Source organism: Dermochelys coriacea, chromosome 11 (assembly GCF_009764565.3).
Source record: "Dermochelys coriacea isolate rDerCor1 chromosome 11, rDerCor1.pri.v4, whole genome shotgun sequence".
Classification (NCBI taxonomy): Eukaryota; Metazoa; Chordata; order Testudines; family Dermochelyidae; genus Dermochelys; species Dermochelys coriacea.
The window spans coordinates 6324710-6345374 of NC_050078.2; the positions used below are offsets into that span (position 1 = coordinate 6324710).

At 46.2% G+C, this 20665-nt stretch overlaps 1 long non-coding RNA gene across 2 annotated transcripts in view; it reads left to right on the plus strand.

Annotated features, from left to right (window-relative positions):
* Window positions 1-20665, plus strand: part of LOC119863364 — a 165937-nt gene that overhangs the window by 35845 nt on the left and 109427 nt on the right. For both annotated transcript variants that reach the window (XR_005295582.2, XR_005295583.2), the window contains exons 2-3: window positions 12863-13016; window positions 19742-19818. This is a non-coding gene — a long non-coding RNA (uncharacterized LOC119863364). The remainder of the gene's footprint in view (window positions 1-12862; window positions 13017-19741; window positions 19819-20665) is intronic.

The following is a 20665-nucleotide window of genomic DNA, read 5'->3' on the forward strand; positions in this document are numbered from 1 at the left end:
TAATTTCCCCTTTTCAAAAAAATTGAAAATTCATGATCTTGAAATTGTATAAAATACTTAAATATTTGTTGGGCCAGAGCATGTGAGAATGCTCCAGGGCCTAGTAGTGGTTAGGGCACTCTGACCCAGGTTCTGCTCCTTGCTCTAATGAATACTCAAGTATTTATACAAAATTGAACAGTATCAAAAGAAGAGATTGAGAGATCCACCTTAGAATAGCCTATAACCCCGTAGTTAGGACACGCACCTGCAGAGTGGGGATTTCGGCCTTGGTCTCCCCTGTTTTGGTGAGTGCTGCAATCACCAGGCACCACCTCCCTCCAGCACAGAAATAGCTGCCCTACATCCCCGCGAGTGACACGGCCTAAGCCCTGTTCTTCTCTTTGGCATTTCATTGAATAGAATCATAGAATCTCAGGGTTGGAAGGGACCTCAGGAGGTCATCTAGTCCAACCCCCTGCTCAAAGCAGGACCAATCCCCAACTAAATCATCCCAGCCAGGGCTTTGTCAAGCCTGACCTCCCTAGGTAACCCTTTCCAGTGCTTCTCCACTCTCCTAGTGAAAAAGTTTTTCCTAATATCCAACCTAAGCCTCCCCCACTGCAACTTGAGACCATTACTCCTTGTTCTGTCATCTGCTACCACTGAGAACAGTCTAGATCCATCCTCTTTGGAACCCCCTTTCAGGTAGTTGAAAGCAGCTATCCAATCCCCCCTCATTCTTCTCTTCTGCAGACTAAACAATCCCACTTCCCTCAGCCTCTCCTCATAAGTCATGTGTTCCAGTCCCCTAATCATTTTTGTTGCCCTCCGCTGGATGCTTTCCAATTTTTCCACATCCTTCATTTCTACTGGCTAGCACTCATGTCACTCTACTCAGCTTCCTGGCTTCTGTGAATCTCATTCTTAGTGGCCTCCCTCTCCCTATGCATTGCTTAGGGACCATGGGCACCTGACTGAGGGCAGGACTCCTAAAGGTAGTGTTGCAAAGCTTAGCTTGAATTTGTGTATCCAGCCCTTAGCAGTCATGGAACAGTTTGGTCTGTGCAGAATCTCTCAAGGCTGTGAAAGAGAAAGAGGAGATTATTTGAAAAGAAAAGGGATTCATCTATTTTTTTTTAATTTTACATCTGGATCCAAGTCCCATTTCTTGAAATGGACCTGGATACTGCACTAACTGAACATGGAGCTCTGTTCTCTGTGTGTGTATATAAATCTCTCCTCTGTTTTTTCCACCAAATGCATCCGATGAAGTGAGCTGTAGCTCACGAAAGCTTATGCTCTAATAAATTTGTTAGTCTCTAACGTGCCACAAGTACTCCTTTTCTTTTTGCGAATACAGACTAACACGGCTGCTACTATGGAGCTCTGTGTTACTTAACTAAGGGGATTCTAGCTATCTAAGGTATGTGGCCCCTGTCACTATAGTATCTCACAATCTTTAATGTATTTATCCTCACAGCCCCTGCTGTGAGGTAAAGCAGTGCTATTATCCCCCTTTTACAGATGGGAAACTGAGGCACAAGGGGGGTAAGTGACTTGCTTAAGGTCGTACAAGAAGTCTAAGGTGGAGAATTGAACCATAGTCTCCCAAGTCCCATGTTAGCACCCTCACCAATGAGCAAGACTTCTTTGTATTTTGTGGATTGACCACAAAAGGAGGGGGTAGAGAGTAAATCAGCTTCTAAGCTATTAGACAAGATCAAGAAGAAGGAGGATAAAATCTTGGTGGCTGAGTCGGGTGAGACTTGCTGGCAGATGTTTGTAAACGCTTGTTTTTAGCTTGAGCAGTTTCTGCTTTCTGGTGAGATTTTTATTTCATTCTAGCCTTACTTTGGAGAGAGAGAGACCAGTGTTTGTAGAATTTTGATATCCTCTGAATCATCTAGTACTGATCACTGTCAGAGATGGACCATTGTTCTGATCCAATGTGACCATTCCTATGTTCCTGTGCTGATATCACAAAAACTTGGTAAATTGACTGAGAGAGACAAGGTGGGTGAGGTAATATCCTTTGTTGGACCAACTTCTGTTGGTGAAAAAGACAAGTTTTCAAGCTCCACAGAACACTTCTTCAGTCTGGGATAGGTAATCATCTTCCCCAGACCATAAGAAGAGCTCTGTGATGCTTGAAAGCTTGTCGTGTTCACCAACAGAGATTGGTCCAATAAAGGATATTACCTCACCCACCTTGTCTCTCTCACATCTAGCCCTGTTGGTCCCAAGATAGTCTGATGCATTCCTGTGATAAGGTGACTTTCTTCTCTGCAGCATGTTTTCTAGTACTTTGTCTTTTCCCAGTCTGACTAACTCAATGAGCTCGGAGTCCATCTGTGTGTCTAACTTCCTCATTTAATCCCGTTACTTCTCATTCTTCTCCCTGACTCCCCCGTGCCTTCTTTATATATTAGGGAACAGGGTCGAGTTAGAAGTCGGGCTGGCTGGAAAACAACAATTTAATTGCACAAAATGTTTGGAGGTTTTGACATTTGTTTTCAAGCCAATGCAGAATGAAAATGAGACCTTTCAAAACTTTTTTGTGTGGGGAAAAAAATGACATTGACTCTCCAAACCAGTAGTTAGTTAGGACTTGAATCTTGGTTTTCCATATCCCAGCTGAGTACCCTGACCACTGAGCTTCTCTGCGGACAGGCTCTGTCTTCGTTTTTGACCAGAAATTCAACACCTGAGCAATGTTTTGTCAAAAAAAACTTTCAACCAGCTCCAGTGAGCCTGAGTATTACGATTCTTGGGTTCTTTGCTGACCCTGATACAGAGTCACTGCGAGACTTTCAGTAAGTCACTTCTGTTCTCATTGCCTCCGTCTGTAAAACACAGTAAATAATACTTTCCTACTTAACGAGGATGATGCAAGGCTAACTCAAATTGAATAGAAGTTGTTGAATACTGTAATGGGGTGTATAAACCACACACTATAGCAGCCATGAAGGAATTACTTCCCCAGCTGTGACTAAGTGACTGACTAGCAACAGCTGAGATAAAAGGCTAAAGCTGTGGGAGAGGGGTGCTTGTTAGAGTGGCTGAGGATTATTTCAGGGTAATGCTTCAGCAAGGAGCTTCTTGAAGAATGGTCCCAGAGGCCTGGCTAGGAGAGTTGAGCTAAGATTGCTGGGGAAAGGCAAAAAGCATATTTCTTTTTCCTCCTATCCTCTGGGGTGGAGAAGGCCAAGAGGCCTGTGTAGCCAGGCCTTGGAGATCCTATCCTTATTGGATCAAGGAGTAGCTGGCAGAGAGCCAGAAGCCTGGGGTTTTTAAAAGGGGTGGGTATTACAACCACCCCTTTGATAACTGAGGAAGGAACAGGCCCCCTTCAGATATACAAAGAGGAACAATTCTTCTGCAAGCAGACTGGTATTCATGGAGGATCTGTATAGACAGTGGTGAGCTGGAGCCGGTTCGCTAGAACCGGTTGTTAAATTTAGAAGCCCTTTTAGAACTGGTTGCTCTGCGAGGGACAACTGGTTCTAAAAGGGGCTTCTAAATTTAACAACCGGCCAAAAGTGGCGCCTTAGGTGCCGACACCACAGGTGATCCAGCCCTGGAGCACTCAAGGGGAAAATTTGGTGGGTGCAGAACACCCACGGCAGCTCCCAGCCCCGCCCCAGCTCACCTCCCCTCTGCCTCCACCTCCTCCCCTGAACGTGCCGCCTCGCCCTTCTTCTCCCCCCGTGAATCAGCTGTTCGGCGAGAAGCCGGCGTGGGCTGAGAAGCAGCAGTGGCTTCCCGCTCAGGCCCAGGGAGGCGGAGGTGCGCTGGAGTTGGGGGGGCGTGAGGAGGGCCTCCCGCCCTTGCCGCAGCAGGTAACCCCGGGGGGGGTGTGTGTGCAAGGGGAACCGCTCCCTGCCCCAGCTCACCTCCGTCTCCCTCGGCCTGAGCGGGAAGCTGCTGCCTACTTCTCAGCCCGCCCCGGCTTCCCGCCGAACAGCTGATTCGCGGGAAGTGGGGGGGGGCGGAGAAGCAGAGGGGGGCAGCATGTTCAGGGGAGGAGGCAGAGTGGAGGTGAAGTGAGCTGAGCTGGTCCCGGGTGTGGGGCAGGGAGCTGCCGGTGGGGGCTCCGAACCCCCCAATTTTCCCCGTGGGGGCTCCAGCCCCGGAGCTCCCAGGGAGTCAGTGCCTAAGGCACCACTTTTGATGTGATCAATGGGGAGCGGCCGCTCCCCCCCAGCTACACTCCCCTGCCCCTAGGAGCCAGAGGGACCTGCCGGATGCTTCCTGGGAGCTGCCCCAGGTAAGAACCACTGGGACTCCCCACCTCGCTCCCCGGCAGGTGCCTCTGGCTCTTAGGGGTGGGATGGGCACCCACTACGGTGGCTCATGAGACCCTCCTGCCCGGTTCTGGGGGCAGTCAAGGGAGGGGGGAGATGGGGAAGGGGTCCTGGGGGGGAGTCAAGGAATGCAGGGGGGTTGGATGGGGCAGGAGTCCCGGGGGACAGGGGTGGGCAACGACCCCCTCGTGGGGTGAGGCGGGAACCCATTGTTAAGATTTTGGCAGCTCATCACTGTGTATAGAGACTGTGTCCACTGCCTCTTTTGCCCATTCGGTGTGTCCTGAGAGAGCAGTGTTAAAAGTGCCCTGGGCAGACGGGGGAGAATCCTGATGCATTTCCTCCCTGCTGCCCCTCCCCAAACTCTCCTAGTGGGCTGTTGCAATCTGTATGAGTCGTATAATGCTGTACACTGAAGCTCTGAGTACAAATGCAAAAAACTATAGTTGCTTGCTTTTTCTTACTAAGGTGTTAGCTAATGCTGAATACACACAAACAGGTGCTTCCTTCTAACTTTTTTTTTTTTGAGCTGTAGGATCATTATTGTCTCACCTTTATTACCCCGACTCAAAGCAATACATTCAGGCAAACAACTGGCAGCATTGCTTTTGCTCCCACTCAGCTGCAAAGACACACATGCACAAGAATGCAAATGGAAACTGCCATCAACCTCCTCTAGACCAGTGTTTCTCAAAGGTAGACACAACCTCCAGTGGGGGGGGAGGGAGAGGAGCAGTGGCCCCTCCCTTTCCTTGTTGCTCCTGGGATGCACTGTCTTGGTGTTGGTTTCTGGGTCCACCAGCTGGGGTTGGGCCCTGCCCACCTCTGGAGACACCTGGGGCACAATGCTGGAGGAGCAGGCAGATGGTGAGTTCCCCACCTTACCAAGGGTGGTGGGGCTCAGGTTTTGCACTTCAGCTCTGAGGTGACAGATTCTGGGCGTGGGAACCCAGTCTCCAGCCCTGAGCTCTGGCCTCATGACAGTGGGCCCCAGGCTTTGGCCGCATGGCTTCCGGCTCTGTTCTCAGGGTGCAGGGCTTCAGGCTCTAGGGCACCCCCTGACTCCTCCCACGGTTGCTTCCCCTGGCTCCCTATCCAGGCCTTAACTTGTCCCCCGGGCTTGCTAGGGCTGAGTAAGTCTGCTGTGAAAAATGATACTTGTATGTTTGTTAATATCCTGTTTCACAACTGATTTACTAGCTAGCAGTAAATAAATTACAATGATTTTGATGTGCATATTCATTTTTTCCCACCAAAGGTAATTCAGTATATTAGAAGACAGTGTGAGGCCACCAAATAATTGGTCCTGAGAACCCCTCATGCTCTAGACTCTCCATCATCCTTCATATGAAACTCTCTTCCTTTCAGCTCAAAAGGCCTTTCTCTAAGTATCTTCCTGGGCCATGCCCTTCCACAGAGGTATTAATCTGAGAGCTGAGTGTGTCTGCAACATTAATTCTCCCCTTTTCTCTTTCCATGTTTAAATGGGAGGGGAAGGGTGAAGATTGGAACAGAAAAAGAGGTGTGTGTAGTAGGGGGAAGGTAATAAGATTGCGGGGGGGAGGAGCTGTGGTGTCTTGTAGCCTGAGTCTCCGGGTGAAATTATAAAGCCCTCAGCTGCTAGTGCTGATCTATAACCCACTATGAAATCTCAATGCTGATTCTCTCTCATAGCTGTGTGAGGGCAACACCAAAAATGTGGTCAATCCCCTCACTTTCTCTTGCAGGGGACTAGGCTACCGATTGCATTCCAATTGTCAGTAAGGTGCTTGCACACAGTTGGCTGGTGCACTTTTCCTGATTTAAGCTTTACATAGATATATACCCTAATATCTTCAAAACCCCGTCTCTGCTGCCTGGGGCACCCTATTCAAGTCTATACAGGTTCTTATACAATGGTGATGAGGGCAGAGTCTGAGTGCCTTCCAGTGATGAGTAGGCAACATGACTGCACATCTGTCGTGTGCCCTCATCCTCTCCCCTGAAGACGGTACAGGGGGATATTCTGTTTGGATTTGTATAAACATGTGATGGAGGAGATTTCCCCACACGGGTGCTAAAAGAGTTAACTGGAGTAAAAGGGCTCAATTAAGGCAGCTGGCTGCTCCTGAAGGGTGGGTCAGGTCCAGTTGACCCCAGCTGAGGGAGGTGCTGGTTGATGAGCATAAAAGGAGGACGTTTCAATGAGAAGGGGGCTGCAGGGAGGACGACAAAACTCTCCAATCCCTCTGGTTGCTAGAGAGTGAAGGAAAGGCCTAATGAGAGGCAGATGTGCAGTAAGCCCGGGGATGGGGCTATAGGAAAGGGGCTGAAGGGAGGCCATGGCAGGAAGGAGTCCACGGAGGCAGCGAGGGATCTGAGGGAGCAGACCTTAGCTGCTTGCTACAGGGTCCCTGGACTGGAACCCAGAGCAGAAGGAGAACCTGGCTTCCTCCACTAGCCACCAGAAAAGGTGGTGGAGAAACACCAGGGAACAAGGAGGGGGAGAAAATAAGTGTGTGGAACCAGGCTTCCAGGGAGGTGTGTCTCCACACAAGAATAGGACAACCCTGCAGAGCTTGGAAACGGGTGAAGAGTCTTTGGAGAAGTGAGCCCAGGTAGGGGCAAGACACTGTGTATTTTAGTTGTTTGGACCCTTTGTTTACCTGGAAAGCAGGGGGGCTTTAATGTGACCTGACTGAGTCATGAGAAGAGACCATGGCTGTGCTGGTAATGGCCATCCGCAGAAGGCGCGAGATGAGGGAAAACATCTGCTGTGCACAGCCAGTCATGACTGGGTTTGTTTGGAAAAAAATCCACTAGCTTACTTCTCCCATAATTGTTGCCTTTTCAGGTAAAGATCTACTGCTCACTGGGGGTGGGAGTCTGAGTCCCAGAGTAGATTGAAATTTATTGGATTGAACTGCAAAAATATCTCTTCCCTCTCCCACCCCATTTTGTCTTAATTGCATCCTCTGGATCACTGCTGGGTTGGAGAGTCGGCAAACGATTCCGGAATAGGAGGCTGTGGTGTTTCTCCTGTAGGCATGGAGGTCTAATAACTCCCTGACTACCCTTGCGCACAAAGCGTTTAATCTGAGCTTTTATCTTACATGATTAAACGTTTATGGGTTAAATGTTTACCCAATTTAAGAGCACCACATCATGCTTTTTCGATTTTGCAGGATTGAGACTTTTGGTAGTTACCTTAGGGGTTAAATTGTTGCTGTTGTCCGTAACAAAGAAATTAGGATAGGATTTTCAAGTGTCCACCGCTGGCCTAACCCTGCCCCACATTAATAGAAGTAGAGGTAAGCTAACACTCAGTGCTTTTGCAAAGCCTGCCCTTAAACTCTACCAGCCAGATCATCAGCTGGTATACATGCCACGTCTCCACTGACTTGAAGGAGCACCAGCAATTTATACACACTGAGAATCTGGTCTTGCATTGTTACAATTTACCATCACTTTTATTTTTCTCTCCTCTGTTTAAACAAGCCACTTTAAATCTGACTGCTTCCCCAAAGTGGGGCGAACAGTACTTTTTCTTCCCCCGCTGCTCCCTAGTGGATTTAAATAATATTTGCAAAGAGCTTTGAACTTTCTATTGAAGATGCTATACAAGGGACTGATCCAACACCTTCTGAAGACAATGGCAGCTCTTCTGTTGGCTCCGGCCCTTAGTTTGAAGTGTTGGAGTCTATACCCCTCCTTTTTAGTATCTAGCCCTAAGCAGGTAGAGATGCTGTATATGGGTTAAATTTTACCATTATTAGAGGGGTTGCTGCTGAGCCAATCAACCCCTGACTCCAGCCTTCAAGCTGTCCATTGAATCTCTTCCCAACCATATTGGCTTATGTGTATTGAGAATAGCACTACAGCTGCACCCTGTGTACTGGCTGTGAAACATAATGCATATACTGAAATGAGAACCTTTTTAATATTGATGTAAATGAAGAAGAGCTGAATGACCGTACAAGCAAAATCTGCTCTTCAGTGGAACCAAAACCTTTTTTTTTTAATAATGCTGAACTCAAATTACTTCAGTCTGGTTACACAAAAATCCTTCTGTTAAATAAAAATCCTAGGAAATGCCCTATCACACCCAATGATTGATGCCAAAGGAGAGTGAATGCAGACCTAGAACAGTGAAGGTTCCTGTGGTATGTAAGAATGCCTTAAGATTCTTTACTATTTACTGTGATGAAAGAGGACCTATCACTTAGGGCTTTGCTTCCAAATGCAGGTGGACTCCATAATTGTTGCATAGCACTATTGAGCTGATCTTTGTCAATAGGTAGAGTAGATTCTTGTTGGTGTTGGGTGATGAACACCAAAGGTTTAATTCCTTGCCCGTTATGTGTTGGAAGCAGACCCCAAGGCACCAAATGAAGCATGACACTGCAGATGACTTCAACCGTATCCTGCCTTCACTGAGTCTCTAGGATTGGATTCTGATCTGTTACGCTGGTGTAAATCCAGAAGAATGCCAGTCAAGTCCATAGATAATGGATTTACACCAACATAACTGAGATCGAATCTGGCCTACATATATATATTTTAGTCCTTTGAACATTATCTTGCACATAATGGCAACTAGGCTTGGGATTTGCCAGGTTAAGCCCCTTCCTCATAACTTTCAACTGCAAATTCTTAATTAACCTTTAAATGATTGGCAGTGCACCAAGCTGAAATAAAGCAACTCAATGTGTTCTGCATTAAAGCTGGTTTGTTTTTTGTTTTTTTTTTTTGCAGATACTGTTGCATTAGGCTAGCTGCAATAACTCAGGAAGGTGATTCTTCCATACCTGAATGCTTTGTCCTAGGACTGTTTGGGAGAAACCGGAAAATGAGGGGTGATTTATTTTATGAAATATCTTTTGGAAGAGAAGGCAAGAGATGCATCCAACTGCCTCTAAAGAATGAATGCTGCTCCCATTGAACTGTGCTAAGTAGTGTGAGCATGAAGCAAAGATCTTGTTAGGTGTTATGATACAAGCAATAATCTAGACTGACCAAGCTAGCAGATGTGTCTGCACAGGCAGTGATAAACTTAGTCATATTTGCCCTATGATGGGTGCAAATGACTCACTTCCAAGCAGTTAGATCATGACTGGGGCACAAGAGGCAGACATGAAAATCTGAAATGGTGCACTGCCACTCTTACAGGTGATGTGTGGCTTGGAGGGGATGGATCAAAGGGCTAAGTATGAGGTTCAGAATAGCTAGATTCCTTGGAATTGTAGATTTGAATCCTGACTAGGTCAGCCCTGCCTTCCCTTCATCTTTCTGAGGATAGACAGGCAAATTTGAGCCCCAGGTAGTATGCTGTGAGAGACTTTCAGGCGAGACCTTTCACTAGAATCTTGAGTGGAAATCATTGGTCCATAGGGTACTCATCAGCACTGGCTAACTCCTTACTGTGCTAAAATTCCCGAACCACTGAGTTGCCCTAGTGGTTTTTGCCTGGCTCTGTTACTGAGCCCAAATGTGCTATTGGTACCTGTACAGATAGCTGACAGCCTGCCCTCACATGAAGGAGGAGAGAAGAAGTAAACACCCCCACCCCCGGTGAACCAAACATTCACATGTATCTCAAGGGAGTCATAGAGACACAGGGTCATCTTTGCCTCTGTGAGTCCCAGGTGTAGCTCCTGGCTTGTTTGGCTCCCTGGCACAGCAGCTTCTATAGGGGTCATGCTACTAATGACTCCCCCAATGCCTGCCCTTAGGTTGGGGGCGCCACAGCAAGGAGGCAGAAACCAGCAGAGTTACTGCTGACAGATGGAGTTTCTTTACCCACTAAAAAGACCGTTTTAAGGAAGAGAAGAATAAGGCTGCAGTGAACAGCCTGCCTTGCTCTGCCCCTGGCCTGCTGCTTAAGCTGTGGATCCTGACCTCCAAGGAAAGAATTCCATAGAGTCAAGGAGCAAAATGGGGAATGATGATGCAGGGTAGTCTCCCTGTCCTCGCCTTGACTCTCACAGGTAGAGGAGATGATTTGGCCCACTGTCGGAAGAGTCCCTAGAGTTGGACCCTACGACCTTTTGCTAATGAAGTCCAGACTGCTTTGTGAAGCTGGCTGCAATAGTCTTTCGGCACTACCTCTCTACTGATATACTGTCTCCATTATGACCATGCTGCTGCTTTGCCTGCGATTCACAGGTACCCAACTGTTCACGCATGCTCATAGGCAAGCCTCTCATTTGAATGACTGGAATACATAGCTGCCTGCAGGCGAGGAGAGTAAGAATAAATGGATCTGACCACGTTCCTTATCTCCATGCTGCAGAAACTTTTGTCAATTTCTGAGAACTGGGCAGAAGCAGAATGCTTAACAAGATCATTTGGGGTCATGGTACGATTATTAGATTCTCAGTTCTGTGTTATTGTAGATTAGTGTTCAGGCTCCCTGGAGGAAAACCAAATTTGAAATGGCATGCAACAGCCAGATGCCAGACAAGTTAGCGAAAACGGTGCATGAACTGGGTAAAACCGCAGGAGCCCTTTCAAGCAGCTGAGATCTTTTCCAGTGAACCCTAACCATGTTCCCAGTGAATACTCTGTTAAATTTATAAATGCCGTATTACAAATGGGGCTTCATTGAGGAGTTGCAGGGATCAAAGCTACAGTTAGGCAAACTTAATAAAAGCTTCATTTTTCTGAAACACCAATAAAGTCTTGTAATATGATTGGGGAAACTTTGAGATGTCTAATAAGGGGCTGATATGTAGGAGAGATTGATCTTTATCTCCTAGCCCTAGTCACATGCCATGAACAGTATTATGAGAGTAATAGACCTGTCCCATGTTAGATACCACTAGCCACTGACACTGCTAGGAACCAATGCAACACAAGAAACGGAGAAGCCAAGGAAGAGGTCAGCTCAGTAACAGGCAAGGGGAACACTGCCATTTCTTTCTAATCTGCTAATAGCTGCTGTCTCAGGGCTTTCTAATCTGATGGCCACAGTTCCTTCTGCAGGGGCCAATTCAAAGGTGGAATTCACCACCAGGACCTTGTATTTTCTACTCTGATGTTTGGCATTGTCACTGTTAGTGTTCTCAGCATGAGAGCTGCCATTCCCAAGTTTGAGCTTGGCTTCGTTTATGGACAAAATAAGCAAATTCTGTTCTTCCTTGTACCATGTGCAACCTCTGGGTGTATGTGAAAGACGTGCTTTGGCTCTGGATTCTTATTTGCATCCTACCTACCGTTCTTGTCGTCCAAACTCTCTACCAGAAGAAATAAGGTTGACAAACTACATTTGTAATGTAAGCTGAGGGTGGGAAAAATCAAAATATTAAGAGAATCATTCAGGCCATCTTTTACACATCAGAACAGGGTAGTAATCCAAATCATTTCCCCCTTTTCAATTAAATTTTGGAAAGGGGTGTGGGGGGGAGATGTCTCTGCAAGTGGGATTTTTAGTCCAGTGGTTGGCAGCAGGCAGGATCAAACCTGGGACTGTTAGAGCTCAATGCATCAGCCTCTGCCCCCTGAGCTAAAAGCTGGTTTTCTTAACCCAGCCTGTGACAGGCTCCTCAATCTCTTTACTGCTCTAGTGCTGGCTAGACTAGGTGAGTGCCACTGCAAGCAAGCATGGGTTTTGCTAGCCAGACCCAACCTAAAAAAACAATCTGTACCTCTGCCAGGAGATACTGAAATTAGAGACTACTTTGTGGCAGCAGAATTGTTGCAGCTGTTGTTGAGGCACAGCATTGTGTTAGCAAGCTTGCAACTTTTTATGCAACAGATATATTTTACTAAAAAGAAAAGGAGTACTTGTGGCACCTTAGAGACTAACAAATTTATTAGAGCATAAGCTTTCGTGAGCTACAGCTCACTTCATCGGATGCTGTAGCTCACGAAAGCTTATGCTCAAATAAATTTGTTAGTCTCTAAGGTGCCACAAGTACTCCTTTTTCTTTTTTGCGAATACACACTAACACGGCTGCTACTCTGAACCTCTTACAATGATACTATCTGGACAGGAACTGTCCTGCCCTAGCTGCATGGGAACTAGATTCACAAATGATATGACTTCAGGCCTCTGATACTTGGACTCCAGCACACCCCATTAGACCACCTCGGGCCTGTTTACACTTGCTCTGTGTAAAGTAGGTGCCTGGAACTTGCACCACCTTTTTAGTTTCTCGGCCTATATGTTACATTGCTGTTAGCATCCAGACATCATTGGTAGAGCAAGTTCTTAGTTCTCAGCAAGTCTAATGGAAACACATTGAGTGTAGCTTACACATCACTTCTGAACTTGGCCCATGGCAGAGGCATGTACAGATGCTTCAGACACTGCAGCTAGAAAGCAGTTCTCTATAGAGGGGTAGACTGTCAGGCAACAGCACCTGAGAGAGGCTCTTTGCAAGGAGATGGAAAAAGAATGATGCCTGTATTCAGGACACAAAGAAAAGCAGAAAACCACGTGCTACAAGACAGATGTACCAATTTGTTTCTGTAAGATTTGTTACAGGAGGCGAAATGAGCAGTAGCAGACGGTACACCCAGAAGAATACTAAGGAAATGCTTCAGATAAGTTTCTTTTTTAAAATTCATGTACATCTCTTTATCCTCAACTTCAGTATGTCAGCTGCCCATATTTGCCTTATGTAATAGTCTTCAGCTTTCTGTGGAAAGAAGCCAACATTAGAATAGCTACAGGCTGCCTTGCAGCCATTTCCCTGGACCTGTTTCACCTTTCTTCAACAACAAAACCCCCCAAGGATGTCAAACAGGGTGAGTTTGTATGGTTCTGGCCTTGGTTCTGTGCCAATGTACTATGTCTTTTCACTAAAGGGAAGACAATAAAAGCAACATTGTAGATATACTGTTTTTTTTCCTCCCTCCCCTCCCCCCGTCCCCTCCCACCTACTACGGTAAGTTTTAGGAATATTTTATTGTATATCACAGCTGGAATAACAATACAGGCATGCTTCATGTATTCACTTCAATTTTTAAATGTTTGCCTAGGAGACACTTTCTGTTTCTTCTGGGTGGAACTGACATACCCCATACTCACACCACTGCACAAACCTATGCATCAGATGTGCTTTCAAATAGGGCAGGATCTCACCGTAAAATCTTTCAGGCAGGGACCATGTCTGTCCTTCTGTTCTGTAAGCAAAAGCGGGCATAAATAAGACTTAAATGGTAATAAGCATTGTGCTGGCCTCCTGCAATGGCAAAATTTCACTCTCTAACATTGGAGCAGTCACATTTTAATTAACATGAAAGTGTATGCAAAGCAAATTTGAAGGTCACAAGGTCCAGGATGGTCTAGATAATACTTAATCCTGCCATGAGTGCAGTGGACTGGACTAGATGACCTCTCAAGGTCCCTTCTAGTCTTACGATGTGTGGAAATTGGCTGAATGCAATTTTAAAATCCTATGATGGTACAAAACAATACCATGTAACTCACTGACCGTTGCCACTAACTAGGGACTGATTGTGAACTAGTTAATAATTGAAGCAAAGAAATAACTGGATATTCATTGTGAATTATTCACTCCTCTGCTATGAGTGAAAACCAGGCCCAGATTCTCAGCTGGTATTAATCAGCACAGTACCTTTTGACATGAATAGAATTACTTTTATTTAGAGTAGCCAATTGATATCAAAGGTGAATTTCCATCAGCTGAGGATCTGGCTCCTGGAGTGCAGTCACCTCTGCAGACAAGTAGCAAAAGTTCTTGATCACGTTTTATAATACCCACAAGCATGCTAGACAAAGACAAGCACTTCTCCATAAAGTTACAATTAGAACTAGTTGGGATTTTTTTCCATTAGAGAAAAAACAAAACATTGATAAGGTTTTGTTTGAAAAGTTTCAATAAAAATATCAATTTTTTTTTTAGTAGTGAAAATGGAAACCTGAACTTTCAACGAGGAACTGTCTTTTGCAAAAATTCTCATTTAACCATTTTTGGTCAAGTTTTAAATGAAAATTTTCAGCCAGAAATTCTTACAATCAAACATCCTGATTCTGATCTTATATCGCATCTTCTCAGATGTAACTCCCTTGTCCTCAGTGGAGTGACTCCTGACTTGCACTGGTGTGACCAAAAAAAGGAGCAAGAGCTGGCCATATGGCACTTTCTACTGGGACCAGGAACAAAAGCGGTAGTGGGAATTGCAGGAGTTTTTTGGTCCAGTTTTCCAGACAGATAGTTCTGAGAAATGTGTTGGACAGAGTAAAAAGTCAGTTTGTGTCTTGGGCAAAATTGCCATTGGAATCGCTGAAACCAATGGGAGTTTGATTCAGAAACTCCAAAGCCAGAAGGGACCATTATGACCATCTAGGGCAGGTCTACATTTATAATGCTGCATTAGTGCAGCTGCACCAATGCTGCTGTAGCGCTTTTAATGAAGGCACTCTCTATGCTGAGAGGAAGAGAGCTCTCCCATTGGCATAGTTATTCCCCCTCCATGAGAGATGGTAGCTATGTCAGTGGGAGAAACCCTCCTGCTGACAGCGCTGTCCAGACCACTGCTGAGGTCAGTAGAACTAGGTCACGCGGCGGTGTGGATTCACCCAGGGGTGAGCTGGAGCCGGTTCGCGTGAACCAGTTGTTAAATTTTGAAGCAGTTTTAGAACCGGTTGTTAACCCACTTCCCTGCAGGGGGCGCTGAGGCTTTGCTGGGCTCCGGCCGGGAAGTGATGTAATTCCTCCTCCGGCCGCCGGGGGCGCTGCAGGAGCCACCTGGGCTGCAGCCTGGCCACGGCCACGAGCCCTGGTGCTGCTGCTGCTCCCCTGGCCCTGGGGCTCCCGCTGCTGCCTGGTGGGTCCCCGGCTGCGTCCTGCTGCTCAGGCTGCTCCGAGCCGCTCTCCCTGTGAGCACCCACCACCCTGCCCGCGGCCAGCCCCTGCCCTGCTGCACGCACCCCCTGCTACCCCCTCACCCCCTGCCCTGCCTCCAGCCACCCCCTGCACCCCTGCCCACAGCCAGCCCCTGCCTCCAGCCACCCCCTGCACCTCCTGCTCACAGCCAGCCCCTGCCTGCAACCAGCCAGCCCTGCACTCCCTGCCCTGCCTCCAGCCCCCCCCTGCACCCTCTGCCTCCAGCCCCCCCGCCTGCAGCCAGCCCCTGCCACATTCCCTGCCCTGCCTCCAGCCACCCCTGCACCCCCTGCCCGCAGCCAGCCCCTGCCTCTAGCCACCCCCCGCACCCCCTGCCTGCAGCCAGCCATCCCTGCACCCCCTGCCCTGCCTGCAGCCACCCCCACACCCCATGCCTCCAGGCACCCCCTGCCTGCAGCCAGCCCCACACCCCGGCCCTACCTCCAGTCACCCCCTGCCCGCAGCCAGCCCGTCTCCAGCCACCCCCGCACCCCCGGCCCTGCCCGCAGCCAGCCCCTACCTCCAGTCAGCCCCTGCCCTGTCTCCAGCCAGCCCCTCACTCCCTTGCCTCCAGCCAACTCCGCACCCGCCTGTCTCCAGCCAGCTCCATACCCCCTGCCCTGCCAACAGCCAGCCCCTACCTCCAGTCAGCCCCTGCCCTGTCTCCAGCCAGCCCCTCACTCCCTTGCCTCCAGCCAACTCCGCACTCGCCTGTCTCCAGCCAGCTCCACACCCCCTGCCCTGCCCGCAGCCAGCCCTGACCCCCTTGTCTCCAGCTAGCCCTGCCCCACGTCCCTGTCTGCAGCTGGTCCCATGTCCACTGGTGCCCTGCAGTTCCCAGGGCAGTAACCCTGCACACCTGCTTCAATGAGCGGGGCAGGGAGCAGCTGGGACCCACACATGTGCGCACGCCAGGGTGACCAGACAGCAAGTGTGAAAAATCAGGATGGGTGGGGGGTAATAGGAGTCTATATAAGAAAAAGACCCCAAAATCGCGACTGTCCCTATAAAATCAGGACCCCTGGTCACCCTAGCACACCCCCAGGGAGTGGTGGGGACCCACACATGTGAAATGGAGCTCATTTCTAGTTCAGGCCCATCTTTTTCAAAAAGAACTTTAGGCAGGGTTAACATACATCCGTATTTTCCCAGACAGGTCAGGCTTTTTGGTTCTTAAATCGCCGGCCGGGAGGAATTTTTAAATTTTAAAAATACAGATGTATGGTAACACTGTTGGTACAAAAAGTACATGCTGGGGCACATCCCTTAAATCAGAACTTTTTATAGGGAATCGGTTGTTAAGATTTTGGCAGCTCATCACTGGATTCACCCCTGAGTGACATAGATATACCAAAGTAATTCTGTAGCTAGACGTGCCCCTAGACTGACCTCCTGCGTGCCACCAGCCAGAGAACTTCCCCAAAATCATTCATGAGGTGCATGTTTCAGAAAAAACATCCAATCTTGATTTAAATATTGTCAGTGGTGCAGACTCCACCATGACCCTTGGTAAATTGTTCCAATGGTTAATTATGCTCACCGCTGGGAAATGTACACCTCTATTTCCAGACTGAATTTGTTCAGCTTCAACTTCCAGCCATTGCATGATAGACCAGTGATGCTCACACCTCCAGGGTTCAGGAGCCAAATCAGCATCACACAAAAGATCCACAAGCCTCAGAAGGGTGAATTCAATGTTTCATTTACTATAGATTCATATGTAAACCATATGATGGGAAATATTTAGTGTGTCTATAGTCTCACAGCAAAATGACTGGCTAAGTATTTTATCAATTAGAATTGTTTAATACCCAATTGGGTTGCTTTTGTTATGTTAATAATTTAAATCAGTGTTTCAACATCGTGTGCTGCAAAGAGCTGCAGGAACCACATTCAAGAGCCACGTGCCGCTCCGGAGCCTCAATTAGTATCCCTTTTAGACCTTTCTCTGCCACATTTGAAGAGTCCATTATCAAGTATTTGTTCTCCATATAGGTACTTAGCCTGTATTCAAGTCATCCCTTAACCTTCTCTTAGAGTGAGCTCCTTCTGTCTATTTAGCTTACCAGTCCCTATGAGGCATGTTTTCGAATCCTATAGAAAACCTCATGGTTCTTATCAGATCCCTTTCCAGTTTATCAAAGCCCTTTGAGTTGGGACTGTGCAAAAAGTGAATTAAGACTTTAGGATCAGGCCCATGAACTTACCATAGGTGAATTTAAAACTCTCCTGAGGCTTTCCCAGCAATAGCAAAAAATCCCAGCTAGGGCAACTGTGTTCTTGACATTCTCTTCCTGCCCTAGGGAAATCTCACAGTACATATTTAAGAGACAATTTATTCCTTCAACTCCATTTATTTACATACTGACCAATCCTTTTTTTAATCAATCTGGTTACTACATTCACTTTCTCCAAAAATAGCACTGACGTGACATTTCAGCCTCTGCCATTCCTCACTTCAATTGGTTTTAAGTGAATCTGAATTAATGTATGATTAAATGACTCTTGCTAAAAGCATATTTTTGCCATTCAGTATTTTACACTACAATCAGGTTGAATTCCTTGCCGTCTTCCCTCTTGATAAATCCCCGTGTGCTGTGTCCTATAGAGTTGGACCTTTAGGAAATAGTACTCATTTAAAGATTTGAATCTTCTAGAATTAAAAAAAGATGAAAGGGGACAATTGTACTAGGTCTGTAAGCTCAGGGGACCCTCAAACCATCTGTGTAGCCACTGAAATGGAAAGGAGAGGAGCCCCAGTGAACATGATGTACTGGAGCCCCAAATCTCTCAACATGCCTGATTGAGGATGACAAGTCTAGATCAGTTAGCAGAATGGGTGAGGGAATCTATGCATGAATGGTTGAAATTCAGCCCCATGCAGAGGGTCCACCACCAGCCTATGCATCCCTTAAGTCTCACCTAGCCCCGTTTTGAGATCTTAAGGGGGACATAAGTGCCCCATAAGTCTTGTGCTGGCTCTTCTGTACAGATGTAAATTCATTCCTGTACCTCAGTAAGTAATGTCCTAAAATCAAGAAAAGATCTTTGTAGCAGTTAAAAATGCATTAAAAGAAGAAAATCAAGTGAAGGTACATAAGCAGGTAATTGAACTGCCACCTTTCGTGGTGTTCAGTGGTGACCCCGTCAATCTCTCCAGTCTTCTGCTGTGATATGGGAGGCTGGACTCGATCAGTTCACTTCCCAATTTAATATCTAGGCAGCTGTAAGCTCAAATTTCAATGTCCTGATAATAGAAAGCTCATAAAACTTCCTACAGCATAACAAAGAAGCCTTTATTGAGTACTCAATGCTGCCTTGAAGCTTCAGGCTTGTTCGGTTCCGTAAATGAAGGTCTGCTCAGAGCTTTCTCTTCCCAACTTTGTGCTGATTAGCAGTTTTGCTAAGCCAATAATTTTTAAGGGCACAAGGTTCTATTTCACGTCTATATTATTTAAAATACTGCATTGGTAGAAAGCATTTGTATTTAATAGCAGCTGCACTGCCAACCTCAAATGTTCAAAAATAATCAGGCCACGGGATTTCATGAGACTGGATTTAAAAAACAAACAAACAAAACACCAGCTTTGTGGTGTACGGCATCCACAATTTCAGGGTTATCTCTGTAACTGTAAGGGCCAGAAGTGTGTGTGTGTGTGAATGTAATTAATATTTATTTATTTTTAAGGTAAGATTATTGTGTGATTATTTATGTGAGCTAGGGCTTAAAATGAATATTACAAGAGAGTTGGAAACTCTCCAGCTTGAAATAAGGATCTTGCTAACATATGGAGGTGTCATTTGATAAAGTGCTTTAGTTATTTATGATTTAAGGAAATTAACTCTTGTTATTCCAGCGTGCATTTGGATTGTGGGAGGGGTGTAGGCTGGGGGTTTGTGGAAGAGTCAAGGGGCTTTTTTATATTCTTCATTAAATATGAATGTTTACAAAAAATGATTTGCATTTAAACTGGAGCAGCCTGCAAAATAGCTATGAACTATTAACAAATACAACTTGTGACTTATTTTTATTTGGGGGCGGGGGTGCGAAGAATTAGTCTATGGCAAGAAAAAAATACACTGACTTTAGGTTTGTCAGAAGAAACACTTTTTTTTTTTGCCTTTCTCTTCTGATCTTAACTCCAATTGGGTATCGTTTTAAAAAAAAAACTAGTACAAAGAGGTAGACTTTCAGACTTTAAAACCCAGAGATGATTTTTTGTTTCAAACTTTGCTCCTAAGAGTTGCTGCTCTTGACAAACAGTCAATCCTTGGTGGAAGATTTATAGCTTATACAACTGGATATAAAAAAAAAATTAAAATAAAAAAAAAGAACTTGTAAGGTTCAGGTTTGTATATCTGCTTTCTCCAGGACTGCAGGTTATAAATATACATAGAAAATTTAGACTGAATATGATAATAAAGTCAGATCATGATGCCTGTACTTAGCTAGTGAAAGAAGGGAAAGAACATTTAATATGTATGGAAATTTCTGTATTAAACTGGAATCTTTTTTTATTGATTGATCCCCTGATAGTCTCCTTATGATTAGTGCAAGTGTGGGCAAACAGAAATATAACAGTGAACTCAAAACACTATTTATTTTAAAATGTTTTTCAGGGCTAAGACACAAACCAACAAAAGTAGGAATGCTCTGAGTTAGGAGAAGGACTCTGACATGCTGTGTTCGACAGTAGGTGAGTGGATTAATGCTTTTAGGCGAGTCTCCTAAATAGCTTGTTTGTGGTTTCATGGCTGACACACTTTCTAACAAAGGGCCAAAACCTGCCATATTGCTCTTGTTGAGTGGTATAGTACTCTGCGAGTAGTACCAATAAAGGCAAATGAGGTGGGATGGGCCAGCACGGAGGAGAGAGATGACAGTACATATCCCCTGTGCAATTTTCCTTTTGATGACTTGCAATCACGGTTTGTAGAGCTACATGGAAAATCATAGAATCATAGAATCATAGAATATCAGGGTTGGAAGGGACCCCAGAAGGTCATCTAGTCCAACCCCCTGCTCAAAGCAGGACCAAGTCCCAGTTAAATCATCCCAGCCAGGGCTTTGTCAAGCCTGACCTAAAATGGAGATCCCTTCTTGTTAGGGTGACCAGATGTCCTGTTTTTAAAGGGACAGTCCTGTTTTTTGGGACCTTTTTCTTATATAGGTGCCTGTGTCCCACCCCCTCTCCCCCCACACACCCCCTGTCCTGTTTATTCACAGTTTCTATCTGGTCACCCTACTTCTTGTGGACATTTCTGGCTGATCGGGAGAAAGTAAAACTTCACATTTGTTGAGATGAGATTTGCAGGAAAAAATCCGTTTCAGGAAAATTGAAGTTGTTTCCTGCGCGGGCAGGCTGCCTGGCTTCCACTGAAACTTTTCACAGAATCACCATGTTCCCATGGCACCTTTCTATTCTGTCCAATCAGCATTTTCCAGTGGAACTGTTTGGTTGCACAATGGAGTTACATGTGTTGAGGGATGAGTGAAGAACTGGGGGTCAGGGGGTGTATGAAGGAAGCAGAGCAAAACTTGTG